At 39.3% G+C, this 17,215-nt stretch overlaps 1 protein-coding gene across 13 annotated transcripts in view; it reads left to right on the top strand.

The window, feature by feature from the left end:
• Window positions 1-2,059: 2,059 nt before the first annotated feature.
• The window catches only part of foxp2 (forkhead box P2), a 613,104-nt gene continuing 597,948 nt past the window's right edge, over window positions 2,060-17,215 (top strand). For 3 of the 13 annotated variants that reach the window (XM_051928698.1, XM_051928705.1, XM_051928700.1), the window contains exon 1: window positions 2,061-2,538. The gene's annotated coding sequence lies outside the window, so the exon portion shown is untranslated. Of the gene's footprint in view, window positions 2,539-17,215 lie in introns of all 13 variants that reach the window. The other 10 variants (XM_051928699.1, XM_051928702.1, XM_051928706.1 and 7 more) reach the window with 7 other exon arrangements.

Consider the following 17,215-nt stretch of genomic DNA (forward strand, 5'->3'; position numbering starts at 1 on the left):
CACGGCTTCTTTGTACTTGGACTGTTTTCACTACTGTCCATCAAATGTTGCACTTGGAGGAGGAAGGAACGAAAATAGGAATAAAGTGCCTCTATAGTTCTTTTATTTATTCAAGTACAGTATTACGATGTCTAAAAAGCAAAGAATGGCTCCAAAAAGTATTACGCATAAAGAAAAATATTGTAGCTTATAAATCTTAATATTTCGGACCAGCTTTGTTTTCTCTAAAACCAAGTATCCGTTTTTTTTTTTTACAGTTTTAGTAATCAAAATATTAAAAGGCACATACGTTTTAGGTTTGAATTTAAACCATACTATCACTAAGGATTACTCTAATCGTCTTTGACATTTTTATACCCATACCGAGATGTTCACGAACTTTTTAAAATGAATGCTTAGTTTAATTGGTACTGATTAGTACAGTACCTACAATGAATGAAAAATCAGCGTATCCCTTTGATATTCTGGAGACCTCATCCCACACCTCCACAGATGAGAGGCTACAGGTCAGCCGTGGAGCACCGACAAGGGTTATTTTACGAAACCAACGGTACAGGGGGAAATAAAGCGAAATTTCTCTCGTTTATTTGCTTTTTCTCACACACGTTCCAAAAAGAATATTATTTAGATAAATGAATAAAAAATAAATGGATGTCCTTTCCGATGTAAGGTGTAGTTTTAAAGAAGATTTGCAGGATTCTCAAATCTTCTAATCTCATAGGATATCGTGATAAAACAAGTGAAAAGACAGATTGAGAAAGAGCTCATGTTTACTTGGTTTAGCTGAACTTCAGCGGCGACTAGTATGCAAACATGCCCTTTCGGGCATATTACAGCATTGAAAAGGTTATTTTGAAACTAATAATTAGCATAAAAAAAGATAAAGAACGGACTTGAAAGTGGATTCTTGATTGTTTATTTGTGATCGAATATCTTTCAGGATGCCAACCATAGACTCTGTATTTTGAGGTTGATGCCCCCGTTTTAAAATAATATCTGTGGGCCATTTCCTTTATATATACGTGTCCAAAGGCACGATAGCAAGTCAATATTTAACCAGTGAATGGATATATGGCAGCGTTTACATAGATTCCTGCGAATTAACACTGCCGCTTTGGTTACGATCGACTTGCGGTCTCTCTGAAAATGAAATGACCACATCCAATGTATTTTGTTTTGCTCGGTGGCAAAAAGTTTCTCAAGTGTAAACGTTCACAACATGCAGAAGTGTACCCCACCCATTCTTCTCATGCGTTTCAAAAACTTTTCAGTTTACCCCTCGCAAGGAATGCAGAATAATACATTTAGTAATGTGGTTTTGCAAGTTGCAGCAAGTATCCCGAGGCTTAAAGTTTGATAATTGTCCATAAAAAGAACCGATTCCTAACCCTATAGCATATGTTTTGGAACTTCGAAATGTAGTGACATTTAACATTTAATATTTCTCTTGGTAACAATGTTACATTTTCGCTAGTAAAATAAAAAACCCAACAGTTATAAATCACCTTGTACCTTTATCTCCGAAAAATACAACTAACTCGCCGCGCTGACGGACTCTCTCTCGCATAAAAGTGTGACTACTTCGTTTTAAAACTGTGGATCAAACCAGTCAATTAAAGCAAAGCGGAAAGGCGGTGAACGCGTTTTACTTTTCGCCGAGCACGCCAGGGAAAAGGTGACCTGATCGTTCCCGAGCACAGCGTCGCAAGCGCCCGCTCCGTCCTCTCTCGCCAGCTAGCCGTCGCTAGTGTGTGCCGCTCTGCTCTTTTTTAGTTGGGCAACTTGTCGGGAATCACAAAGAGAGCCGACTCCAAACCTGGAGTGGCAATCTGTGGTAACCAGCGCCCCTCCCCCCTGTTCAAGAAGAGCAAGAAGTGGAAAGAAAAAAAGCACACATACACAAACTTCCAGTTTTCTTAGATCTCGAAAAACTCACGGAAATGAAAACAACTTAAAAAAGGAGTTCAAAGGAGCCAACTAACAACTTACGCCGACTTTTCTTTTTGTTTACATAGCAGGTGGACGTGACGTCACCTGAGGTCGAAGTACTTCAAAAAATAACAATATCCAACTCCGCGATAGTGCCTCCCCTGGGGCTGTATTCTAATAAGCTAGTCCCAAACACCTCGTTGAATACATTTTGATATATCGAATTGTAATGCAAAAACATGTTACGGCTTCTTACTGTGAGTCATGTGAGTGCAATCTAAGCGGAGTTAGTGTATAGCCTCTTTTCGTTCGCCGTTTGCGTTGCTAATAACCACAGCAGTGAGTGAAGAAGAGAGCGCGAGACAACGCGTGCATCTCCGAGCTCAGCGCCAGCGGAGGAATATCCCAGTTGTTATTTATTCTTCGGCTTGTTGTTCATTTTCTATTTTATGATTAACCCACGCTCTCACGTGTGAACCCATCCAAAGACAGACAGACGTCTCAAAAGTACTTCATCTCTGGTGGCTTTGGACGAATACCTTGTGTGGTGTTTTTTTCGTTCAAAAAACAAGAGAGAAACAGCAAAAAAGGGAAACAACCTGCATTACGGTAAGTTTTCACCCTCCCGTCTCTCTCTCCCACTGTCGCTCGCTCGCCCTCTCTCTCTTTTCCCCCGACTTTCACTTTTCTCAATACGTTGCCAGCTGCACTGTGGCAAACTTCTGCTCTTTTAGCTTTCCAGCGAATAAGGTCTTCTGTCCTGCTGCGTGTCTCGCTCCGTCTCTTTCCAGCACGTTACAGCTTGCGTTTTCAGTTTTTAAGACTGTTTCCAAGGGTGGCTCGGGAGTCAGTCTTCTGCCTCCCATTCATCCGAACGGGGCTCTCCGAGGCAAACTGCGATCTCTTAAAAGGCACGCCGCAACAGAACCTGTTCAACTTCGATCGACTAGGCACACTTGTCACGGGTTGATTTTCTTCATTCGTCCCGCGTACTTGGGGACTCTTTACGGTGCTTTATTAAAAAACGTTGACCTTGTTTTTCTTGTTATTTCTTACTGAGCAATCGGACTGGATATTTACACTTACTGGGGGAATAGTTCCCTTTTGAGTCATTAAGCTAAAGAAAGTTGGCGGTGGCAGGCAACGTGCTCCTTTCTGTTCTGCTGAAAAGGGCCAGGCATTAGAGACGGAGAGGGGCAGTGATCAATGTTTTGTGCTTTAAAAACCGATTTCGAACATCTGCTGACCCTTTTTTCCCTTTTTGAGGCACCTTTTCCTAGTTAAAGGCGACGCTGGCGTGCCTTCCGATCAAAAAGGCAGGGGGGCAAAAATAGTGAGGAAAGTGCAAACATAGTTTTGGAAAAAGCTGACCCACGAAAAATTCAGTGGCTGATTAGAGCAAGTACACGAGGTGTCGAGATACAGTTTTGAAGATGTTATCCTTTCCCAGATGAAGTTGATGTTTCCGCCAACAAACAAGTCTTTTCTCGATAATCCGAAAATGATATTTGTTTTGATGTCCCAAATGTTATTAGACTGAGTCTTGACTTGCTTCTCAATTTCCCCCTTTTAAAAAGCCTCTTAATCGTATTTATTACGCGGTTGTAGCATTTTCGAAGTCTGTTCTTGCTGTACTAGTCGAAAGTCGACATGTGATAGTTGCTAAAAGTCGTTAAATTAAAGTCATACGTGCCCATCTGTATTATCCGATAGGAGGGATGGATGGCCGGTTTGACTCGATACGGCAGTGACCGCTGCAGCCCAGCCTGCTCTTTGAAAGAACTTTTCACCTCATTAAGATAATAACAGGGAAAGCATTGCTTGCGTCTTCTCTCTAACCGCTTAAAACGTATTATGTAATTTTATTTTTGTGACCATACAATCAAGTTATCAGTACCGTTTTGTTTATTTTACACAGTACGCTTAAAATTATTTACAAGTAGTCACTACTTAACCCCCCCTTTTTTTGTTTAAAAAATATAGTAAGCAAGTAGACTAAAAGGCGTGCACCACTTACTAGCCACCATTTCGAAGAATGGTGCTTTTAACTTCAAGCAAATCATTATTTATAATGAGGTGCATAATAAGTGTTTGTGGATTATATTAATTCTGGTTTTTAGGTTCAGACAGGTGTGTACATATGTGTGCACTCTGCCTATTTGTAGAATCTCGTACGCCAGCTATCTGTACATTCAAGTGTTTTTAAGGACGATGATAAGGTCACTGTAGAAGAATAGTCCATCATTTAAAACATCATAGCATTTCGTGATTGTTCACATTATGAGAGTGCAGTGAGCGTAGTAAAATTAAATGAATACTACCTTTTTTTTAACATTGTCACAGGCTACACCCATTTCTCAGGTTTCCAGGTGCCTGGAGGGGGTACACGGAGAGACCACAGATTTTGAGCAGTACTGCATTATAAGTAATACGAAGAAGCTCCACAGTGCACACTTTAAATTTAATTTGCCTTTCCTGACTTAAGTACTACCTAATTTGTTTTTATTACCAAAAATTCTCCCTTTTCCACTATGACTTTAAGCAGATAGTGTAACTCTTTTAACCTTTTATATTGCTGTGTGCATTTTTTTTTAAATGTTCAATTTATCTGAAGTGCATCCTTTTCAGTTTTTTTTTTTTTTCAACACCCCAGAGAGTCCTGATATATTTTTGAAATTGTAATGTGTGGCAGTTTTAACTTTTGTGATGTGGTTTGTCTGTAGTAATAATAAAATATATGGAATTGTTTATATGTAGTACCTTTGCCTTTACTTTTATGGTATGGTATAAGTATCCATTTAATATTTGGTTGTGAGCAAAAGTCTTTATAGCCCTTAATAATCTTTTCTGCTAATTTACATTTGGGGGAGGGTGTAGTCTAGACTTGTTTAAACTTGCACAATGACATACACCATGCAAGCTGTTTACAGGTGATTCATTAATAAAAAATAGCAAATTGAATGTTTCCCCAGCAGCTACATTTTAGGTATTGTTGATGTTTCTATACCTGAACTTTAGATTTTTAGGAAGCAGTCAGTGTATTCTTAAGGTTTCTGAGTCCGTTTAAGTTTCTCTTGTGCACTTGGTGCAATGAAATTCTTACTTGCATGTTTTCCTTGGAACAGTTGACAATTTAAATAATACCAACCAAAAACACAAGCATACAAATCTAGGACATGCTCTATCTCGTATGTGTATATATATGTGTGTGTGTGTGTTTGTTTGTATATCTGGATAATCTTCCATATTTTAACACCTAGGTAATCAATTAAGTAACTAGGAAACAAAAATAAAACTGGATTTTGAGTAAAGGATGGCTATCCTGGTGAAGTAACTAAATAACGTACTAGTCATTGGATAACTGTAGATCATGAAAATAGTCTATTTGGGAAATGTATGTTAAATGTAAAACTTTTTTTTTTTTTTTTAACTAATATTGTATATTGTATTTTTTTCTTTTGTTTGTGAAACTTTTGAAGAGTGTAAACATTTATTACCTTTCTGTGTTAATACCAGCGTTGTTTGAAAGTGGTTGCCAGTATTGTAATGTATGGGCAGGTATAAGTGAATTGTTCTGTACTAAGCTTAATAGCAATTAAATTGCAAATGTTTCTGTTTTTATCACTGTGAACTTCATAGAAATGTTTCCATGACAACCTTCATGCCAGTTAAGGCAACCAGAGGTGATCAGCTGTGTGTGTGTATGTGTATATAAAATATTCTGTAAAATTTGTGCGTGGTGTGTTTTTTTTTTTTTTTTTTTTTTTTTTTTTTTCCCTTTTTGCAGGGCTGGAATTTGTTTTGGCCTTTAATGGTACTTTTGTATTGCATTGAACTATTTGTTTACCAGATCATAAGCAGTTATTTGACAGCCTGAGATAGTTTGACATCTTATGATGGAAGGCTGCAAAGAGGCTCCCATGTTTTAATTATCTACATTTTTTTTTTTTTCCTTTTGCGCGGAAGTACAGTGTTCTTTATGGATTTGTATAAAAAATGACACACTGTTCACTTTTTTCTGTAGTTTCTTTTTCACAACCATTTTAAAAAATTCACATTTTGTTACTTGTTACACATAGTGTATTCTCCGCATAAAGCACAATGCATTGTAAGCGCATCTTGGAAAATGATCGCATTGTGGTATATTTAATAAAAAAAAAAAACAAAAAAAAAAAAACGCATTTTTCGGTTTAAGGATTCTTTGCAGTTTGTTAAGGTCCTAGTAATACCAACCTCATAAAGACTAATAGAATCTTTAGTCTGAAAAATTCTTTTTTTTAGAAAAATGGTAAACCTGCTTTTATTTTTCAATGGATCCATTTAATTTGTGAGAAGGCATTATGATGCATCCTTCCTTTTAGAGTGGTTCTCTTCACAGTGAAGTTGATTTTTTTTTTCTTTATTTTGGCTATTGTTTTACTTGGATTCATTTCTAGGACTATTTTAATATATTTTAAGCTTTAGTGACCACATAGTCAAACATCTGAGCTACATTTGAAATCTGGGACAGATGAAGAGGGTCAGCAGTTTAAACTGCTGTCGGTTAATTGACATAGTATCAAATGATAACCTACAAAAGATTATGTCCCTGGTAAAATCTTGGAAGGTATGGTGTGAGATTCTGTATTTTAATCCCTTCCAGATGACTAATTATAAGCAATCACTTATGAATCTATTAAATGACAAGTTTGCTTGTATAGAATAGTATCCCAGCAAACAGCAAAGGGATATTCTTTTTCCTTCATTTGTGTACACTTTTAAAGTAGTGATCATTTTTATATAGATATGCAGTTGAGTTTCAAAGTAATTAAATATTTCACTGTAAATATTAGAAACAATGTTAGTCCTGAAAATATGCTGAGGTCTGTTGGAACTCTGCTTCAGAGTATCTTGCTTCTTGTTTTTTTTTTTAACGTGAAACCTCTGTATGTGTTAGATCATTATAATATGCAGTTCTTTGGACATGAAGGTGTTTTTAATGGGGCAGTTTTAGTATTGCCTACCAATGTGCTATATTGCACACTGATGTTAATAGTCATACTCCTACAGGACTTTTCCATTCCCTTAGCATGATTTCAGTTCAACATTTGTTAAATGAAAACACCTGCTGTTGGTATCCATTACTTTCTGGTCTGCAGTCATTCACTTGAGCTTTTAGTATGTAGCTGAATTCATTAACACATTCAAATGTCTTAGCTAATTTTCATTTTGTTATTAGTAAGTGTCCGTCTAGAAGTATAGAAACGCATAACTTTATGTGATGATGTGCAAAGAATTGAGGGCAATCCAGGAATTAGGCAATTTAAAATTTATAAGATAAAAGTGAAATTTTACCCCATGTATGATTGTTGTGCAGAGAGGTGTGCTGTACAGAACATTATCTTGGACTATTAGCGTGAGAGTAATAAAATGGTCATTTTACTGGAGATCAGTGAATTTTATTTATATAGATGTGTGTGTATGTATGTATGTATATATAATATATATATGTGTATATGTGTGTATAAATACAATAGTGTGTGTATGTGCTTTGTTGTTTACAAAAAAAAAAAAAAAAATACACCTTGCTGTATGATTTCTGGTATTTACAGCACTTTAACTAATATTTTTGGTTCTGAAATTCTCAAGAGATGTCCAGTAATTAAAGTTCCTATAAATGTGGTTCAATAACCACTATAATGAATAGTATGCAATGTTTCTGAGGACCGGCTTTGGTGTTGGGGATATGTTGTGTTTCTCCCAGATAACAAAGTAAAAGTTATGGTCCACATTGATTGTTTATTCAAATTCACCAAATGTTTTCAGTTTCTTGGTGATTTTTAGGTCCCATAGCATTTGTGCAAAGTTTATTCTTAAATTCCTTCCATCTGTACTCTGGTGTGAAACACTGACTTTCTTAGCAACAGCTGGCAACCACCTTAATTACATGGCTATAATTTTAAACATTTGTATCTCATAATTTTAACTTCCATTTAAATATGATTAAAGATTAAACACGTTCTGACTTTCCAGGTAGAGCATAACTTTGTAGTCTTAATTTTTAGTACAGTAGCTGGTTTGTTTTTGTAACTAAAATTTATATACTGTATTTAGTATTCATGAGTTAATAATTCTTTCACCTGCATGCTGCACCTCTCCTTTTTTGTAGTTGTTTAAAATGACATGTGGGGAACCTTTTTATCAAAAGCCTTATGAAGTCTTGGTACATAAAAAAAATTATAAGCTCTTAAATGTTTTGTCTTCATTAGTAAATGACCTATTCTCCTCATTAATCCATGATTTTAAACTAACTTTACTTGTGGTGAATAGCTTGTTTTTTGTCTACCTGTGATAAAATAACTAGCTGAAAATTCCAAAAGTTAGACCATTTTTGTTTATCTACGAGTATGTAATGAAGTGAAGGAAACAATTTGAAATAAATGAGGGGTAAACTATATTCAAAGTAGGAGTGTCAGCACAGGTGGTAATTTTAAGTTATTAGGGAATTAAATACTTGAGATTGTGGTGACAGTGGTGTAGAGTGTTCTTGGTTGATCCATTTGCTTATTGTGTTTGGTTTATAAATAATGCTAATTTTTTTTTGGAGACCCTTTCCTGATAGTGCAACTGGATACTTGTAAAACATAAGTGCCCATCTATATTTTAAAAAGGCGGGAAAGAACTGCAAACCTACATCTATGTATTTGTATTTACCCTAAGTTCTTGTCTATAAGCCGGACTCATGTATTAGCCGGAGACCAAAAATCATACGAATTTTTAAAATAAAATCGTATCATAGATAAGCCGGACTCATGGATAAGCCGAACGTACTATAACCTATAACTAATAGAAGGGAGGGAGGTCAGTGGTCTCACTCGCGCCCATTTAATTTCTTTAAGGGGGGAGAGAGTGTGAGATATTGCCGTCTCTCTCACTCCCCGCATGGCGCGGTTGGAGCGGCCGGAGCGCGTTCTTTCTGCTCTGGGCGTCGCCGAGTCAACACGAGCGCGTAGCGGGTCCATTTAAATTGTGATTTTATATGTAAGCATATTTAAATATATATCGCGGATTTCTGCGGACAATGGGTCTTTTAATTTCTGGTACATGCTTCCTCAGTTGGTTTGCCCAGTTGATTTCATACAAGGGACGCTATTGGCAGATGGCTGAGAAGCTACCCGGCTTACTGTTCTCTCTCTCTTGCGCTGACTATCTGTGATCCTGACGTATGGGGATTGAGCAGGGGGGCTGTTTCCACACCTAGACGATACGGAACGCTCGTCTAAAAATGCTGAAAAGATTATCTTCACGTTGCTATCTTTTGTAAAGCTGATTCCTGAAAAGACATGCTGCACAGTGCTTCGCATACTTAAAAGCTCGAAGGGCACGTATTGATTTTTGACTGAAAAAACAAACTCTCCCTCTCTCTCTCTCTTTGTCTGCTCCTGACGGAGGGGGTGTGAGCTGCCGCCTTCAACAGCTTTGTGCCGCGGTGCTTCGCATACTTAAAAGCCAAACAGACATATTGATTTGTTTGCTTCACTCCTTTGAAGAGGAAGATATGTTTGCATTCTTTTAATTGTGAGACGGAACTGTCATCTCTGTCTTGTCATGGAGCACAGTTTAAACTTTTGAAAAAGAGACAAATGTTTGTTTGCAGTGTTTGAATAAAAACGTTCCTGTCTCTCTACAACCTCCTGTGTTTCTGCGCAAATCTGTGACCCAAGCATGACAATATAAAAATAACCATATAAACATATGGTTTCTACTTCGCGGATATTCTTATTTCGCGGGTGGCTCTGGAACGCAACCCCCGCGATGGATGTATAAGCCGGACTTATGTATAAGCCGATATTCTATTTTTTCATTTTCACAACTTTTTTCCTTAGATAAGCCGCGGCTTATTGACAAGAACTTAGGGTACTTGTGATGTACCCAACTCAGTAAAAATGTGTCAGAATCCCAAAAGTAGGAAAACCATACAGCTTACCAGTTCCATTTGATATTTTGCCTGCCCCAGTAAATATATTTCTATCAAGTTTCTTCTTCGATGATCCTTTTCAATCAAGGTGAGCTCCCAGACATTCTTAGCCAAGTAAAAATCAGTAACTGGAATTTAAATTTGAAAGGAGCAATTTGGCATCCATTTCTTTATTGGCTTTGATCCTACACTGCACTTTATAACCCTTTTTACCCCTTTATAGCTGATTTTTAAGTTCCTGTGTAAGATACCGATTTATAGTAGCCTTCTGTAAACAAACTTCATAGGGTTGTAGTCTCTGAAGGCTTGCTAAATACTCGTGTAAGATTCAGGTCCATATGGTGAATATTGGTACAAAAAGCATTGGGAATTACACCTGCACCAAGTATACAAAAACATGCTAGTATATATGTGTGTGGGTGGTTACCTACCAGGTACCGCTTGTGATTGGTCTGCCATTTGGCAAACATCTGCCACGATACCCTCTTCAGTTGCGAGAAGTAGATCATAGAATGAATGAAATAGTTTTATTGTCAAATAATGCAAAGAGTACGTGACACGTGTTTCGCCCTAATTCTGGGCTCATCAGGCGTATACACTCACTGCACCCCCCCTCTCGGGGAACCGAACCTCAGATGTCAGCACCAGAGGCAAAGCCTCGAACGTTGGGCCACGGTGTGTGGTTCGTTCGTTTGACAGCATGTAGATCGGGGTAATTACATTTAATGGACAGAAAAATGAGCAAAAAAGAATAATCGAGGTGCAAATTCAGAATTATCAGCCCGGAACAAGTGGAATTGGGGAAAAAAAAAAGCCCGTCCAATCCGGCTCAGAATTAAAAGACAATGAGTAAAAGAAAGTAGAACTTCATAATGACGTTTACAAATGTTGGCGCTAAACACATGCAGAGCAGGTTAGAGACTATGAAACCAGGGAAATTAGAAAGGCTCAAAAAAAAAAAAAAACTGCACTACAGTGATCCCTCGCTACATCGCGCTTCGCCTTTCGCGGCTTCACTCCATCGCGGATTTTATATGTAAGCATATTTAAATATATATCGCAGATTTTTTGCTGGTTCGCAGATTTCTGCGGACAATGGGTCTTTTAATTTCTGGTACATGCTTCCTCAGTTGGTTTGCCCAGTTGATTTCATACAAGGGACGCTATTGGCAGATGGCTGAGAAGCTAGATTGCTTACACTTCTCTCTCTCTCTCTCTCTCTCTCTTGCTCTGACTTTCTCTGATCCTGACGTATGGGGATTGAGCAGGGGGGTTGTTTGCACACCTAGACGATACGGACGCTCGTCTAAAAATGCTGAAAGATTATCTTCACGTTGCTATCTTTTGTGCAGCTGCTTCCTGAAACGACATGCTGCACGGTGCTTCGCATACTTGAAAGCTCGAAGGGCACGTATTGATTTTTGACTGAAAAACAAACTCTGTCTCTCTCTATCTCTCTTTCTCTCCCTGCTCCTGACGGAGGGGGTGTGAGCTGCCGCCTTCAACAGCTTTGTGCCACGGTGCTTCGCATACTTAAAAGCCAAACAGCCCTATTGATTTGTTTGCTAGAGATTGTTTTCTCTATCTATGTGACATTCTGTGCTCCTGACACGCACTCCTTTGAAGAGGAAGATATGTTTGCATTCTTTTAATTGTGAGACGGAACTGTCATCTCTGTCTTGTCATGGAGCACAGTTTAAACTTTTGAAAAAGAGACAAATGTTTGTTTGCAGTGTTTGAATAACGTTCCTGTCTCTCTACAACCTCCTGTGTTTCTGCGCAAATCTGTGACCCAAGCATGACAATATAAAAATAACCATATAAACATATGGTTTCTACTTCGCGGATTTTCTTATTTCGTGGGTGGCTCTGGAACGCAACCCCCGCGATGGAGGAGGGATTACTGTATACACATGTAGAGAAAGTTAAAGGATATGAAAGTAGGAAAATTAGAAAATATGAAGTAAAGATCGCAGTAGTGCGCACAAACTGCCTCATTTAACTGTGCACCAGTCTAACTTTGGTTTTGCACAATTAATTACTACACTATTGCACCTTAACACTTAATTCTACTTTATTCACATAATTGTACTTATTTATTATGTTCTACTATACTGTTACCTTTCAATCTATGACTTTGTTAATCTAACTGATATTCTTCTAACTTTGCACAGTTTTTGATAAGCGGATCAGGGATGCATTTCACTGCGTGTTGTCCTGTATAACTATGCATGTGACAAATAAAGAATCTTGAGAATTTCAAAAACGGAGTTTACCGCACATGCATTTATTGGTTACTTTTGTTCATGTATATATTTTTAATCTGTCTGCTTATTTAAAAAGCTAAATTTACCCCAGGAGTCAAAAACGTTCTGTCTAGCCCTTGTACAAAAACCTAGACAAAAGCTGGGGTATCACCTTGGTAACCCCATGTACTTTTGGAACTGTGAGAGGAAAATAGCACGATTTTACAGACAAGAGTCCAATGCAGAACTCTACTTGCTTTTTTACTGTGTTAAAACAAAAAAAAAAAATAAATAAAAAATAAAATTAACTGCTGATGATGTAGATCGTTTTGTCTGTTCTGAAATTCCAAACCGAGAAACCTATCCTGACCTCATTAAAAGATTCAGCATATTGGGACTGGCAAGATTACAAATATTGTTTTTACCGAAGTTCTGAAATAAAAGTGAAACTAATGAAATAGCAGCAATTCAAAGAAAAAAATCTTAAAAGTGTGTATCTGGAAAACCAAACATGGGGGTTGCAGAGCGAAGCCCCCTAGTACAATATATGACAAATGTGTGTGTGTGTGTATGTGTATGTGTGTGTGTGTATATATATATATATATATATATATATATATATATATATATATATATATACAGTGGAACCTCGGTTTACGACCATAATTCGTTCCACAACTCTGGTCGTAAACCAAGTTGGTCGTGAACCGAAGCAATTTCTTCCATAGGATTGTATGTAAATACAATTAATCCGTTCCAGACCGTAGAAACTGTATGTAAATATATACATTTTTTTCAGTTTTTAAGCACAAATATAGTTAATTATACCATAGAATGCACAGCGTAATGGTAAACTAAATGTAAAAACATTGAATAACACTGAGAAAACCTTTAACAACAGAGAAAACTAACACTGCAATAGTTCGCGCTATAGTGCTAGGAACCGCTCTCGCTAAAAACACTTTTTTTAATGAGTTTTAAGCACAGGGGAAAAAAGGAACATTTGAAAAATCCGTAATTTAATAAACCACCAAGAAAAGTAACACTGCAACAATGCAGGCTACGAACCGATCACCGGAAACATAACTGAAAACAAAAACAAGCCTTCTCTAACTTATGCGTCCCTCAATCGTTCTGTGTGTGTGTGTGCGTGCGTCTCTCTTTTGCGAGCCTGGAGCGCTCCTGTGTGTGCGCGCGCGTCTCTCTCCTACCCCCCCCCCCCCCCGCCTGTGTGTGTGTGTGTGTGCGTGCGTCTCTCTTTTGCGAGCCTGGAGCACCTGTGTGTGTCTCTCTCTCCCCCGCCTGTGTGTGCGTGCGTCTCTCTTTTGCGAGCCTGGAGCGCCTGTGTGTATTGTCACGCTTGGGTCACAGATTTGCACAGAGACACAGGAGGTTGTAGAAAAAAAGGAACTTTATTCAAAGCACTGCAAACAAACATTTGTCTCTTTTCAACAGTTTAAACGTGCTCCATGACAAGTCAGAGATGACAGCTCCGCCAGGAGCACAGATTGTCTGAGAGAGAAAGAAGGAGAAGCAAGCAACCAATTTAACAAACTGAAAGAAGCCCGTGCAGGCTTTTTAAGAAGGGCGGAGCACCGCACGAGAGGCATATTACGCGACAGAGCCGGCAAGAAGGGAAAGGAGGAATGTGAAGGGTAGTCTGTCCATGTTTCTTAGGGGTTTTCCCAGGGGCGTCTGTATTCTCTGGGGGTGCGATCAGCTTTGCAGCTCACAGTGTGTCTGTCTAGAGCGCTCCTGTGTGTGTGCGCACACGCCTCTCTCGCGCGTGTTCCTGTGTGTGTGTGTGTGTGTGTGTGTGTGTGTGTGTGTACAGCCCTCTGTCTCTTGCGCTGCCTCTCTGTGCGTGTGCGCGTGCTCTCGCTCTCTCTCGCTCGCTCGCTGCACAGGAAATGCACAGGGAGAGAATGAACAACAACAAACCGAAAGGGAACCTGGCTTGTTCGTAAACCGAGTGTTTGGTCGTGAACCGAGGCAAAAGTTTGGCGAACTTTTTGGTCGTAAACGGAGTTGTACGTATACCGAGACGTTCGTAAACCGAGGTTCCACTGTATATATATATATATATATATATATATATATATATATATATATAATATTGCATCTGGAAAGTATTCACAGCGCATCACTTTTTTCACATTTTGTTATGTTACAGCCTTATTCCAAAATGGATTAAATTCATTTTCCTCTGAATTCTACACACAACACCCCATAATGACAATGTGAAAAAAGTTTACTTGAGATACTTGCAAATTTTATTAAAAATTAAAAATATTTGAGAAAGCACATGTACAAAAATATTCAGCCTTTGCCATGAAGCTCAAAATTGAGCTCAGGTGCATCCTGTTTCCCTTGATCATCCTTGAGTTGTTTCTGCAGCTTAATTGGAGTCCACCTGTGGTAAATTCAGTTGATTGGACATGATTTGGAAAGGCACACACCTGTCTATATAAGGTCCCACAGTTGACAGTTCATGTCAGAGCACAAACCAAGCATGAAGTCAAAGGAATTGTCTGTAGACCTCCGAGACAGGATTGTCTCTAGGCACAAAGTGGGAAGGTTAGAGAAACATTTCTGCTGCTTTGAAGGTCCCAATGAGCACAGTGGCCTCCATCATCCGTAAGTATAAGTAGTTCGAAAACCACCAGGACTCTTCCTAGAACTGGCCGGCCATCTAAACTGAGCGATCAGGAGAGAAGGGCCTTAGTCAGGGAGGTGACCAAGAACCCGATGGTCACTCTGTCAGAGCTCCAGAGGTCCTCTGTGGAGAGAGGAGAACCTTCCAGAAGGACAACCATCTCTTCAGCAATCCACCAATCAGGCCTGTACGGTAGAGTGACCAGACGGAAGCCACTCCTTAGTAAAAGGCACATGGCAGCCCGCCTGGAGTTTGCCAAAAGGCACCTGAAGGACTCTCGGACCATGAGAAAGAAAATTCTTTGGTCTGATGAGACAAAGATTGAACTCTTTGGTGTGAATGGCAGGCGTCACGTCTGGAGGGAAACCAGGCACCCGCTCATCACCAGGCCAATACCATCCCTACAGTGAAGCATGGTGGTGGCAGCATCATGCTGTGGGGATGTTTTTTCAGCGGCAGGGACTGGAGACTAGTCAGGATAAAGGGAAAGATGACTGCAGCAATGTACAGAGACCTCCTGGATGAAAACCTGCTCCAGAGCGCTCTTGACCTCAGACTGCGGTGATGGTTCATCTTTCAGCAGGACAACGACCCTAAGCACACAGCCAAGATATCAAAGGAGTGACTTCAGGACAAATCTGTGAATTTCCTTGAGTGGCCCAGCCAGAGCCCAGACTTGAATCCGATTGAACATCTCTGGAGAGCTCTTTAAATGGCTGTGCACCGACGCTTCCCATCTAACCTGATGGAGCTTGAGAGGTGCTGCAAAGAGGAATGGGCGAAACTGGCCAAGGATAGGTGTGTCAAGCTTGTGGCATCATATTCAAAAAGACTTGAGGCTGTAATTGCTGCCAAAGGTGCAATGACAAAGTATTGAGCAAAGGCTGTGAATACTTATGTACATGTGATTTCTCATTTTTATTTTTAATAAATTTGCAAAAACCTCAAACTTTTTTTCACGTTGTCATTATGGGGTGTTGTGTGTAGAATTCTGAGGGGGAAAAAAATGAATTTTATTCCATTTTGGAATAAGGCTGTAACATAACAATGTGGAAAAAGTGATGCGCTGTGAATACTTTTCCAGATGCACTCTGTGTGTGTGTGCATATTTATTTTATTTATTTATTTATTGTGGAACCTCAGTTTGCGAGTATAATTCGTTCCGAAAACGTGCTCACAGTCCAAAGCACTCGTATATCAAAGTGAATTTCCCTATAAGAGATAATAGAAACTCAGATGATTCATTCCACAACCCAAAACTATTCGTATAAAAATGATTAATACAAAATATAAAGTAAAAATACATAAAACAAATTAACCTGCACTTTACCTTTGAAATGAATCATGGCTGGTGTGAGTGAGTTTCTAAACTCTTGTGGGATTCCACCCAATGGGACGACAAGCGGAAGAGCGTCCCAAAGCAATCGCAGTCTCCCAGCGCTGTAGCAGTTCGCCGTAAAAGCGAATCCAAAAAGATCGCGGACATGCTATAAGCGGCTACTGTCAATGAGTGATACAGTACAAGGAACATTAAATGCGCAGGGCACAGTATTACTTGGCCATGATCCTGTCTGACTGCTGTGTCTGTGTATAGGAGAGTGGCAGATCCCTCTACAATAAATAACCACACTGTTGCTGTTTCAAGCTGAATAAATCTGGTGTTGCTAAAGTACTGAGACTCTGCTTCATGTTTTGGGGTGCAAGATGGGGAGACACACACACACACACCGTCACAATGCTGTAGTAAACAGTATACGCTCGTACGGATGTTGACTATATGAGTGAGGCATGCCGACTCAGACGGAGAATAGGAGATTATTGCCCACAATCACACACAGAGAGAGAGAGAGAGAGAAAAACCATCAGCTCAGTTGTGATCACATGATGCTCAGCAGACAAAGCGTATACATACTACTCGTATTGCAAGACCTCACTTGTTTATCAAGTCGGAATTTATTAAACATTTTAGCTCGTCTTGCAAAACACTCATAAACGAAGTTACTCGCAAACCGAGGTTCCACTGTGTGTGTATGTATGTATTGTAACAGATACGCGTGTCGTCCACCTCTCGAATCCTCAGGTACCACTCTTCGGACCAGGTGAAAGTATAATAATAACTCTTTTTATTATAATACAGTGCACCAAGCACTCTCCTCACCACACTACTCATACACAAATAAACTCTTTCTCAATACAATACTCCTCCTCTCCCAGACACGTCGCCACCCTACCTCCCAGCTCAGTTCAAATGTCTGGGCTCACCCAGAGTCCTTTTAAAGCCCCTGACCCGGAAGTGGCCCCAAGCCAAACCCACAAATCCGTTTTCCTTCCGGGTCAGGGCAAAGTCCTTTTCTTCATCCCGGGAGCACATCGCTTCTTCCAGTCACGTGACTGGGATGCACTCCCGGGTTATAGGGCACACAAGAG

Source organism: Erpetoichthys calabaricus, chromosome 1 (assembly GCF_900747795.2).
Source record: "Erpetoichthys calabaricus chromosome 1, fErpCal1.3, whole genome shotgun sequence".
NCBI classification, from domain to species: domain Eukaryota; kingdom Metazoa; phylum Chordata; class Cladistia; order Polypteriformes; family Polypteridae; genus Erpetoichthys; species Erpetoichthys calabaricus.